The sequence below is a fragment of the Pteronotus mesoamericanus genome, unplaced genomic scaffold, assembly GCF_021234165.1.
Source record: "Pteronotus mesoamericanus isolate MK-2021 breed Mesoamerican mustached bat unplaced genomic scaffold, CSHL_Meso_final contig_100, whole genome shotgun sequence".
Lineage (NCBI taxonomy): Eukaryota > Metazoa > Chordata > Mammalia > Chiroptera > Mormoopidae > Pteronotus > Pteronotus mesoamericanus.
In genome coordinates, this window is record NW_026554999.1 from 7937434 (window position 1) to 7948185 (window position 10752).

The 10752-nt window shown below is 35.8% G+C and overlaps 1 pseudogene; it reads left to right on the top strand.

Annotated features, from left to right (window-relative positions):
• The first annotated feature begins 1685 nt into the window (after positions 1-1685).
• LOC129073243 (rho GTPase-activating protein 17-like) lies at positions 1686-7884 on the top strand (annotated as a pseudogene).
• The last annotated feature ends 2868 nt before the right edge of the window (positions 7885-10752 follow it).

The following is a 10752-nucleotide window of genomic DNA, read 5'->3' on the forward strand; positions in this document are numbered from 1 at the left end:
ATGCTCAATGTCACTAATCCCCAGAGAGATGCAAATTAAAACCACAATGAGATATCACCTCACACCTGTCAGAATGGCTAGCATCAATAAATTAACAAACAAGTGTTGTCAACGATGTAGAAAGATATTCAACATTATTAATCATCAACAAGATGCAAATTAAAGCCTTTCATTTATTTTGAGTGTATTCTATATGATGTAAGAAGGTAGTCTGATTTCTTTCTTTTTTGTTTCTTTTCTTTTTTTCAATGTACCTGTCCAATTTTCTCTGGGGATCCTTTTTTAAGAAAGAGATTCAAATTCAGAATATCTGATGTTAGCCTGAGTGTCTGCATTTCTAACAAGGTCATGTCTATGGACAGTACTTTGAGTAGCACAGCTACTCAAACTTTAATATGCATCAGAACCACTTGGAAAGCTTGTTAATTCAGATTGGTCACCCCACTTCCTGAGTGTTGATTCAGTGGGACTGGGATAGCTCCTAAAAATTTGCATCTCTAAGTAGTTTTCAAGTGATATTGTTACTGCTGGTTCGTGGCCAACCCTTTAAGAACCACTACACTAATTAAAACTCAGGTCTAGCTGCTGGGGTTACTTATGTTCAAACACCCTAGACCATGGTAGATCTACAGTTGACTCTGCTAGGTAGGTGGGTGTTAAACATGCCCAGAAAGTTGCAGATGCAGGCTAGAACACCACAGTGAAGCTTATCTCCATCCTTGTGGTCTCCTTGCTGAAAATGCCAGTGATCTTTCAGCTTCACAGATGAAGCAGGCTTAGCCCTGAAGGACCAAGAAGACCAGCAGGCACCCCAGAAGCACATTCCTGTTGCAGTGCCATCTTTCTCCCTCTCTTTCACCTCTCATCTGAGAGGTCTACAGATCTACTCTGGATCAATTGATACTAGTCTCAGGGCTCTTTGAAATTGGTCTCCGGGCTCTGATTCAGATTAAGTCCTATAGCAGCTGAGAGATTTATTTTTCCCACCCGATTCTGATTCAGGCTGTGTTCTCAACCTCCAGGTTCAGCCTACCCATCAGCTGCAGAACCCGGTAATCTCAGGAGAAGCACTTGGATGTGTGTGGTGGAGGGAGGACAAGAAACACTATTTTTCAAATTCTTCAAGTGTTTAGGAAGAGAAAACCCAGAACCGGAGAGTTCTGACATGTTCTGTAGGCTTGGAAGGCTGTCAGGATAAAGATGGCATCTCTTGTCATAAAATGCAGTGATTTATCCATAAAAGACAGGATTCCACAGCCTCTTGCTCACTGAAGTCTTAGCTGGCTTCATATCCACCCATTTCAGCACTTTTGTTTCTTCTTTGAAAATCCAAGTTCTCATTTAATAGCATTTTTAGTGCAGATATTTTGTCTGTTTCCATTTATCTGAAATTATTTTTGTTTGACTTTTATCTTTTAGGTGCTGGTATCTTTTTAATGCAGCATTTAGCCGGGATTTTCTTGTGCACAGATGCTGCGGATCCTTCTCCTGCCTCAGCTTAGGGCCCCGGACTGCTGGTTCCCACTCCGATGCCAGAAGCCTGGACTGATGCCACAGGGGCTGGGTCTCACTCACACTCCTGGTATTTTTCAAAGTTTTGTGCGGTGTGCACTAAATACCTTCTAAAAATAAACAAAATAATTTAAGAATGACAATAATGGCTTCTCAATTAGAGGGCAGCAAAGATGACACACTGCAGTCAGAAGGGCCCCAAGGCCCTGTTGCTGCACTGCTCCATCAAGGTGACAGTCGTTCAAGCTCTCTCTGCACCTCTTTCACCATCTGAATATGTCTGGAGCTCAGGAGACAAGGTTAAGTTAGGGAAATTTACTGAGCACTTAATGTGTCTGACCTCATGCCAATGACTTTACATATGTTCTTTGAACCCTCATTTCTTGAGAAATCCATAGGATTATTCTTATTATATTGCTGAGAATCTGAAGATTACCTAATGTGCCCACAGTCTCCCTCTCTATATCTTAACTACACCAAGTTTATAAAGATATTTTACCATGTGTTCTTGTAGAAGATGTGTGGTTTTAAGGTCAAATATCAGTCTCAAACTGTGTGTGGTGTTAGAAGGTAGTGCATTTATTTTACAAATGAATAGCCCATTGTACCAGAACAATTTGTTGAAAAGACTTTCTTTCTCCATTAAGTGGATTTGATGAATTTTTAAAAAATCCATTGGCTATATAAATGTATGTCTATGTCTAGACATTTTATTTGGCTTAATTGATCTACTAATCTATCACCCAGTCAATACCGCAATATGTCTTGATTATGAAAAAAGTGGTATTTTATTTCTCAAAATGTTTAACATATTTCTTCAAAATTATTTTTTTCTATTTTAGATCCTTTAAATGTTGACATGAAATTTAAGATCATTTTGTGAACTTCTAAAAACAATTATTCTAGAAATTTGTTAAAATTTGTATTTAATTCCAATAATAATTTCTGGGATAACTGATGTAGTAAAAATATTTAGTCTTTAAATTCAAGCATTCATTACATAAATCTCAATTTCTTGTCAGCTTGTACTTCTATCATCAAAGTTTTATAGATATTAAAATACAGTTCTTACAGATATTTTGTTACATTTATCCATACATGTTTTATATTCAGTGTTTTTGTAAATATTTTCATTTGTTTCATTTTATAATTGTTTGATCATAAACAGACATACAACGAATTTTAAATAGTGATATAGCAAGTGACTTTATAAAATTAATTGTAGTAGTATTTGAGTATATTCCTTAGGCTTTCATATGTAGAATACTATCACTATTGTGAGGAAAACTACTTGATTCCTTCTTTTAAAAACTGTATACAGTTTATTTAATTTTTCCCATTGTTGAATTTGCTAGGATCTCAAACATAATTTTAAGTAAGAAAGGGGGAAAGTAAAAGTTCTTACCTAATGCTAAAATGCATGGGAAGGCAATCATGTTTTTACCTACAAGAGCATAAACTATATTGTTAACTATAGAATTTACATAAATGACTTTTATAGAAGAAGAATATTGTCTTTTATTTCTAGTGTCTTCAAACCCAGTTATAAATATTTTATTTTGAGGATTATCTTTCTAAAGCAAAGCAAATATTCAAATATTTTGGCTAGATAAGGGCACATAGGATGAAGTAGAAACATGAGGGAAAGTAGGTGAAAATAATACAGATTTTAAAACAAAAGAAAGCCAACATTGAACACTGAGTCATAGGAGAATGTATACTCAACATGGAAAACAGATGTACTGGTTCTAGCACCTTCCCAACCAGGTTCTGCATTCTTGATATCATGTTTTAGAATTAAAACAAAGATTGAGGGTGGGAGCTGGGGGTGGGTGGGGCAGGGGAAAGTGGTGGCAGGAAAATAGAGACAAATGTATTTGAACAATAAAAAAATTAAAAAAGAGAATTAAATGGTTACTTATGTTCTTTGCATAAGTGCTTAGTCACATTTTCTTAATAAGCAAGATATAGTACATAGAGTTGTTTTTACAAATAAATGCCTAAAGAATATATATATATGTATTTTCTCCTCAATTCATCCACTGGCATAAAACAACATATAATTTTCAATTTTTTTTATTATTATTTGTTAAAGGTTTTATTTACTTATTTTAGGAAGAGGGGAAGGGAGGGAGAAAGAGAGGGAGAGAAACATTGCTCATTGCTTCTCATAAGCGCCGCATCCAGGGACTCAGCCCTCAGCCCAGGTATGTGTCCTGACTGGGAAAGGAACCAGCAACTTTTTGGTTTGCAAGATGACAATAAACCAACTGAGCCACAGCAGTCAGGGTAACATTTAATTGTTTTTAATTGCTCTAGTGGTGATGTTCCAGATGATTAAGATCATAATCATGATCAACATGAAGATGATGGTGATGGCAAATAATGATTTTTGAAACACTGGACACACAGTTGTGTTTAATGCCCATGGTAGACTAATAAAGAAAAAACTACTGAATTTAATAGAAGGAATAAATAAGTACTTAAAAATAAAAATTTAAAAAAAACACCTTACCCTAGTGGGTAAGGTCCAAGCTACCTTTCATACAAGATATTTCAAGGTAACAGTAACTGACACTTTAAAACACCAACGTAAAGATTGAGTCGACAATGAAAAGTACCTAAAAGGTCCTGTAATTTTTCTCTATGGTTATGTAAACTATCAGCCCTATCAATGTAGTCTTTTTTATTCTACTTTTCATTTATTCCCTGCTTCATTCCAAACAGGTGATTTATTATGTACAATATTTCAAGTTGAAGTGATTTAAATTGTAAGAACAAAGAAATACAAGTAAAACAAGTTGACTAAGGTTTGCACACATTGTGCATACACTGAGGTTATGCACTTTTGCTGGAAGAGTTCCATTTTTGGTCAAAGCTATCTGTCAGCTATGAGCAAACAATTATGTAGTTCAGTGAATAGAATATACAAGATAAAACATGAACAAGAATTTTTTCAAATGTCTTAAAGCATTGTGAAACTTAGTAACATCTCTAGAAACCTAGAGAAAATGATAATTTAAGTTGTATTATCAATGTTCTTACATTACAATAATCATAGCAATATGTTACATAATGTCTGTGTAAGGTGCTCACTCCACACCAAAACAGAGCTGAGATTAACAAAAAAACAATTCTACAGTGGCTCATAGTGATGAGATTCAGTTGCGTGATTCTGTTTGATTTTATGAAAGGAATTTTATATTCTTTTGAAATTTTCTTCATGCATCTCTTATTAGAGATTTGATCAAATTCAAAACTAGTAACTGAATTTTGTCCTCAAACAGTAACTTTTATTTATTAAGGATGACTATTTCTTTACAGGATACCGCATGATTTATGTTTTTTGACAACACAAAACATTATTTATTTAACTGTAAGGCTTCTTTTCCTCCGAGGAATTAATATAAATAAGTAGTTGTGCATCCTATATGTAATAAAATTAATCAATGCCTATGATTTTTAAAAAATGACATTAAACTTTGAACCGATTTGACATGAAAATCAATGAGAAAATTTTCTCAGGAATGGTATTTAATTGAAAAAAGAACTCTGAAACTATGTCAGATGCATATGTAAAGAAATGATAAATAATGGAGTTATTGAGTTATTATTCAATAAAAATCTATGTTATCATGGTACGTCAATTAACAATTAGCATGACTGGTGAGAGAACCATAAAAATGCTGCCTAGGAAATAATTTCCAGAATGCATCTGTTTTTTCTTGTATAAATTAATATATTATTTTTTAATGTAGACCATCAATTTAACTGTCCATTTCTCATTCCTGAAGGCCTCTGAGTGATAAATTATTTTCCAATAACCTTGCCTACTTAGCAATGCTAAACTTGCAAAACATTTTAAAAAATTAAATCTTTTTCTCAAATGTGCATCCATATCATTACCTTCTGTACAGATTCAGTTTGTATAAAGCATATTTACCACTCCACTGTATATTTGACCATTCAAAGTCCATGTCGCATAAGGACTGAAACTAATAATTTTAAGTCTTCTGTTTTAAACATAAAATAATGGCATTGGTGGCAACAATAGAGTAATTACTAAAGATAGTAAAACTGAAAACTGTTTGGTTAAATATTGTATAGACTAATAGAAGTTAGTTACATTTCAGACACAAAGTCCCTTAAATTCCATTTTAATTTTGATTTTTTTTTACTGGAAATGGAGAGTATGTATGAAATGTTTTTAGAATAAACTTTAAAACAAGAGAGTAAATTTTTATTTTAGTAGCACATATTTCACAATTTATTAAAGAGACAAGTGACTTTCAAATTCACATTTCAGTGATAAATAAGGTAAAATTACATATTTTTCCAGAAGTGTCAATTAAGTAATCTATCATTAAGAAAAACGATATATCCTAAAAAAGAATTTCTTCTACAAATATTCAAGCTGTATGAATATTAAATGTTAATATTTGAATCATCTAATTTAAAATAAAGTGATATCATATACATTCCATATGTTTTCACACTTCCACATTTAACCTGACTTTACTTCCACAAAATCCATATAAATGATGCTTTAGCTAAATAAAACTTGGAGATCCTTCCAGAGAACAATTTGGAAGTAAGATGGCAGAAAGGAAACATAAAAATTGAAGTAGAGGATGACACAAGTGACAAATGACATGGCCACTAGCCAGCCTGGGGAACCACTGCCGCTGCTGCTGTCCCGCCCTGATCCCCTCAGGTTAGGCTGCCACTGCTGCAGTGAAGCAGTTCAACTGCGTGAAGCAGCTGGCCAACCAAACCATGGGCAGAGCTGAGAAAGCAGATGTGCTCTGCGAAGAGGTGTATGGCTCTAGCTTTGCATGAGCATGGTGTAGTCAATGTGCCACTCTTCCCGCAAGAGCCTGATGGTGTGATTCTAGGGCCCGCGTGCCACCAGTGTCAGAAGAATCACCGAAAAAGGCATATCTTACTTGGACTATGCAAGAAGCACCAGTTCAACTAGAAGACTTTCTCTTGGGGAAGATGTTGGACACGTGGACATGCAGAAAACCAACTGGCTGCAGAATTCTCTAAGCATGAAATCTCTGTTGAGGAAAAAATTGTGGACCTTCTGTATGGCATAGCGGCGGTGGAGACCTCTAATCATCCCAAAACAGAAGAAACAGCCCACTAAAATTGGTTTTAGACTGGGATTCTGTTAGAATCAGGTGGAACTAAGCTCACAATTCTTTGGGAGTCAACTCTCAGGGCCTTCCATCAAAAAACAGATAAAAAAATGGTTGAAGTTGGAAATAAAGTAAAACAGTGCAAGGATCAATTTCCAGGAGACACGTGCAGCTGAATGGCCAATGGTGGGTAGTATAGCAATTTCTTTGGTTCACTACTAAGGCCTGGAGCAGATTATCTTAAAAATAAATAAATAAATAAAAAAGCCCTGCCCCAGAAATGTGGGCTGATCAAGATTAGTGGGTGGAAAAAACATCTTTGGGATGCCTTTGAAAAAATACTTGAGGGGGCGCCAGTTGAAGTCTATGTCATGCTGCTCTTAAAGACCAACATGAAGAAAAAGGACACTTTTTAATTGGGGGTGAGACCTCCAAGTTAAAGAAACAGAGCTGCTTTAAACTGTCATACGTCTCACCCAGATTCTATTCAGATCCCCATGGTAGACCAATTGTTTCAAGTCCCAGTTACATGAATTGTCTGATTTTTTTTTTACTTTTATCTGTATGAATAGTGGACACGAGTTGCAAATATAAAGGATTAACCCAAAAACTTCAAGATTTATGGAGAACATGTCAGAAGTTACTACCACACAGTTTGTTAACTTTATATATTTAATCAAGTTTCTTTTAGAGCTTGCTCATACCAGTGCCACTAATAAAATGTTCCCAGAAACACAGCAATTGTTTCAGTGCCTAAGCTGTTATTGGTAAAAAATGAAGAAATGCTTGCTGAAATGGGTGTAGCCACATCCATTCAGGTGGTTACAGTCATTGAATGGATTATCTAACATGCTGAGTGATTCTTCCCTAAAAAGGTGAAATTTAATGTATCAGAGGCATTTGTATCTCTCTCTTCCTAACATTTTAATCTCTCTCATCCCTCACTGAAAATGACTGTAATTTGGGGACTATGGTGGTCTGCTATCATTGCAGCAATAAAAGAAGAAATGGCACTCTAAGCAAAACACGTATCTCCTGCTTTCCGGCTGCCACTCCCACCCACCGATCGCATCACTTTGGTTTCAGCGGACTCAGAGTACCCTTCCAGGGCTCTAAGGCTGAGAGCAGTTGTTCAGGGGATAGGACTACCCCAATCTTTGCAGACACAACGGAGCAGGGGCTGGGGCTGGGCTACAACAAGCCTTTGAAACTCAAGGACTTGTATCTGTAGCTATATCCACACCAGGAAGAAAGTGGAGTCAGAAAGTTATTGGCCAAAACCAGGCTCTGAAAGCTGATGGCTCTTACCAGCTTTCTGTTGGCCTAGCTCATAATTCTTCCTGTCTCAACATTCATACTTTGCTCTGAGCTGTTAGAGTCCTGTTCCAGTACCCCTGAAATCAAGAAAACTATCTTCTGGACATTCTGGAGGCCAGCGTTGTCCACTAACATCTTAGCATTCACTCAGTCTCTCACTAAAGATATCCACCAGAGGTCTTCCTTGAATTCAGCATACAGAATAAGCTCTGGGCCAGCCCTCCACTGCCTTTTAGCTCGATGCAGCCTGGAGATACTCCAGCAGACTGTTTCCTATATGAGTTTCACAATCTCCCATTGACGCAGCACTAACCTAAGCCTGCCTCTAATACATACCAAACCAGATACCCGGGGCCTTCCAACCCCATGGTGTTGCCCAGTGAGCATGGACTTCTCCCAAGTCTAACATCTTCCATACTCTGTTTGAAAATATAATCTGGACAGCCATCTTTTTAGACCCAAGTTGTGCGTAATCTTGAGACTGTGTAGCCACAGAGTGAAATTTAACAAATAAGAAGACTAGTGCCAAAGCCCAGAATGGACACAAAGTAGTGTCACACCCTTATCATCCTGGTGCTTTTGCAACATTCTCACTAACACATCAGTGAAAGCCTTCAAAATAGTAATAAATGTATATCTGCTGTATTATGTAAAAGCTGAGCATAATTACTACCATAACTTAAACAACAATAATTAATTGTTGTTGTAAGATGCTTTGAAATCAGGAACCCAAACTTTCCAAACCAGGTCAAAAAACAAATTTCATAGGCCCTGAAGATCAAACAAACATACAAGTAGATTTTTCCTTAAGGCAATATATACCTTGCTTGTTTCATTCATACAAACACAGCAAGAAACGTTAGCAATGGCACAGACGTCATCATTATTGCCAAGAAACTGAGTGCAATGTGATTGCCTATATCACTAGTCATGTCAATGAGTTCAGGCTGACCTGGAGTGCATTTAGGGCAGAGGTGGTATCTTTAATAACTTCTATCAGGATTACTAATGTTTCTTTCAGTCTTTTTTATATTGATTAGCATCAATAGAGACGCTGCTCTGATTGTTCCTAATTTTTAAAAATCAGTAATTTTGATGAGGAAAATGTTTGAATAATCAAGAGTGATCTTGTTTGGGGTATTGTATCTGGATTAGAATTTCCAGACTTGGTTATTTATAGAATTAGGGTCTCTGTGTACAGACAATTCCTTAAATATTATTCCTAAATTTTATGAGATCATTTTTTTCTGAGGCAAACAAGACCAAGAACCCAGGATGTAGATGAAGCAGTATGTGCTAGGGGCACTTAAAGGTACTGGAGGAAAAAATAGTTTCCCAACACAAATAATCAATACCTTACATCAGTTTGGTTCCATATTTTGGTCTTGATTAATTTCTTCCAGGTAGCTTATAGCCATATGAAGATGGTCGAATTCAAATTTCAAATTACTTTTGATTTTTTTTCTTATTTATTTATTTATTTTTTATTTTTTTGTTCAAATACATTTGTCTCCACCTTCCCACCAGCACTTTGGTCTTAAGAGATTTGTAAAGATTTTTTTTTCTTTTTATGAAAGGGAACAGCACTAACAAAGTCACAGGTTATTTATTTATGGTCATTTGTCCATATAATTGCAGTGTAAATGCTATTCAGTTATAATTTCCTAAAGTATCATTTGATGAGAGAGAGACGAATTGGCCAGACTCATTTATCATGGGGTTCTGACAGTAGATGGTGTGTTTATTCAATAGTAGGTGAAACTGAGGGCAGTGACTACTTTTGGGATAATCTAAAAATTGTGTTATAATTTGTATGTTTTTATCTCAAAATATATAATAATAAAAGGAAGAAGGAAAGGGTCATTGTGGATGCAAAACAACCAGGGGTCTATAAAAATTGAGAAGAAGAATGATTATAAGCAAGAAAATTAGAAGCAAAACAGGATTTAGATATAGGTCTAGGTTTGATGTCTTGAGTGGAAGCAGTACAGATTCTGACATCATCTGCTGGTTCTGAAAGTCATAGATCAGCTCTGTACTTAGCCAGATGAGCTGTTTCGTTACGATACCTAAGAATCCTCACTTTGAGGTTCCCTATCGGACTGTTCTTCAGAATTGTGTGCAATTCTGAAGTACTTCTTTAGTGGTAAAATCTAAACCAAAGATTGACTCTCTGAAACTTGCTGCATTTCTTGTTAACCAGATCTGATAAAGCTACTGGCAAGAAAGTTAAAGAGCAGTTTTTCAGTAAATTAAATCTTTTTACTAGAAATTATGAAGGAAGAATGCAATCTTAACCTGGTGGTAATAGGAAAGAGTATGGTACAAGAGTCCCTTGCAGTATTTTGCCTTGTCTGCATGTAGCAGGCCATATCTAGTATAAAGGATAAAAATATCTAAGTACATGGTCATTTCAGTTACCAATTCATAGAGGATAATTGATGTGTCTGTGAGTGAGTGAACTCTATGGCCCTTTGGGTTAATTGGAGTAAATTTTGCCAAAGAAATTCAAGGGTTCCTAAAATTTTTACTTATTTTTACTTAGGGATGCTGTAGGGTCTTTCACACTTTCCAGAAAATTGTGGATGGTAAGGACAGTGTCACTTTTGAGTCAAGGGTAACAACTTAGGTTTCCATAAGTGTGTTCCTTGGTCACATGATATAAACATTGGAATGTCCCAAGTTGGAATAAAAATCAGGTAGCATTTTAGTGACTATTAGGGCTGCAACTGTTTAGCAAAATAAGTCTTCAATCTATTCTGAAAACAGAAATACAATAATT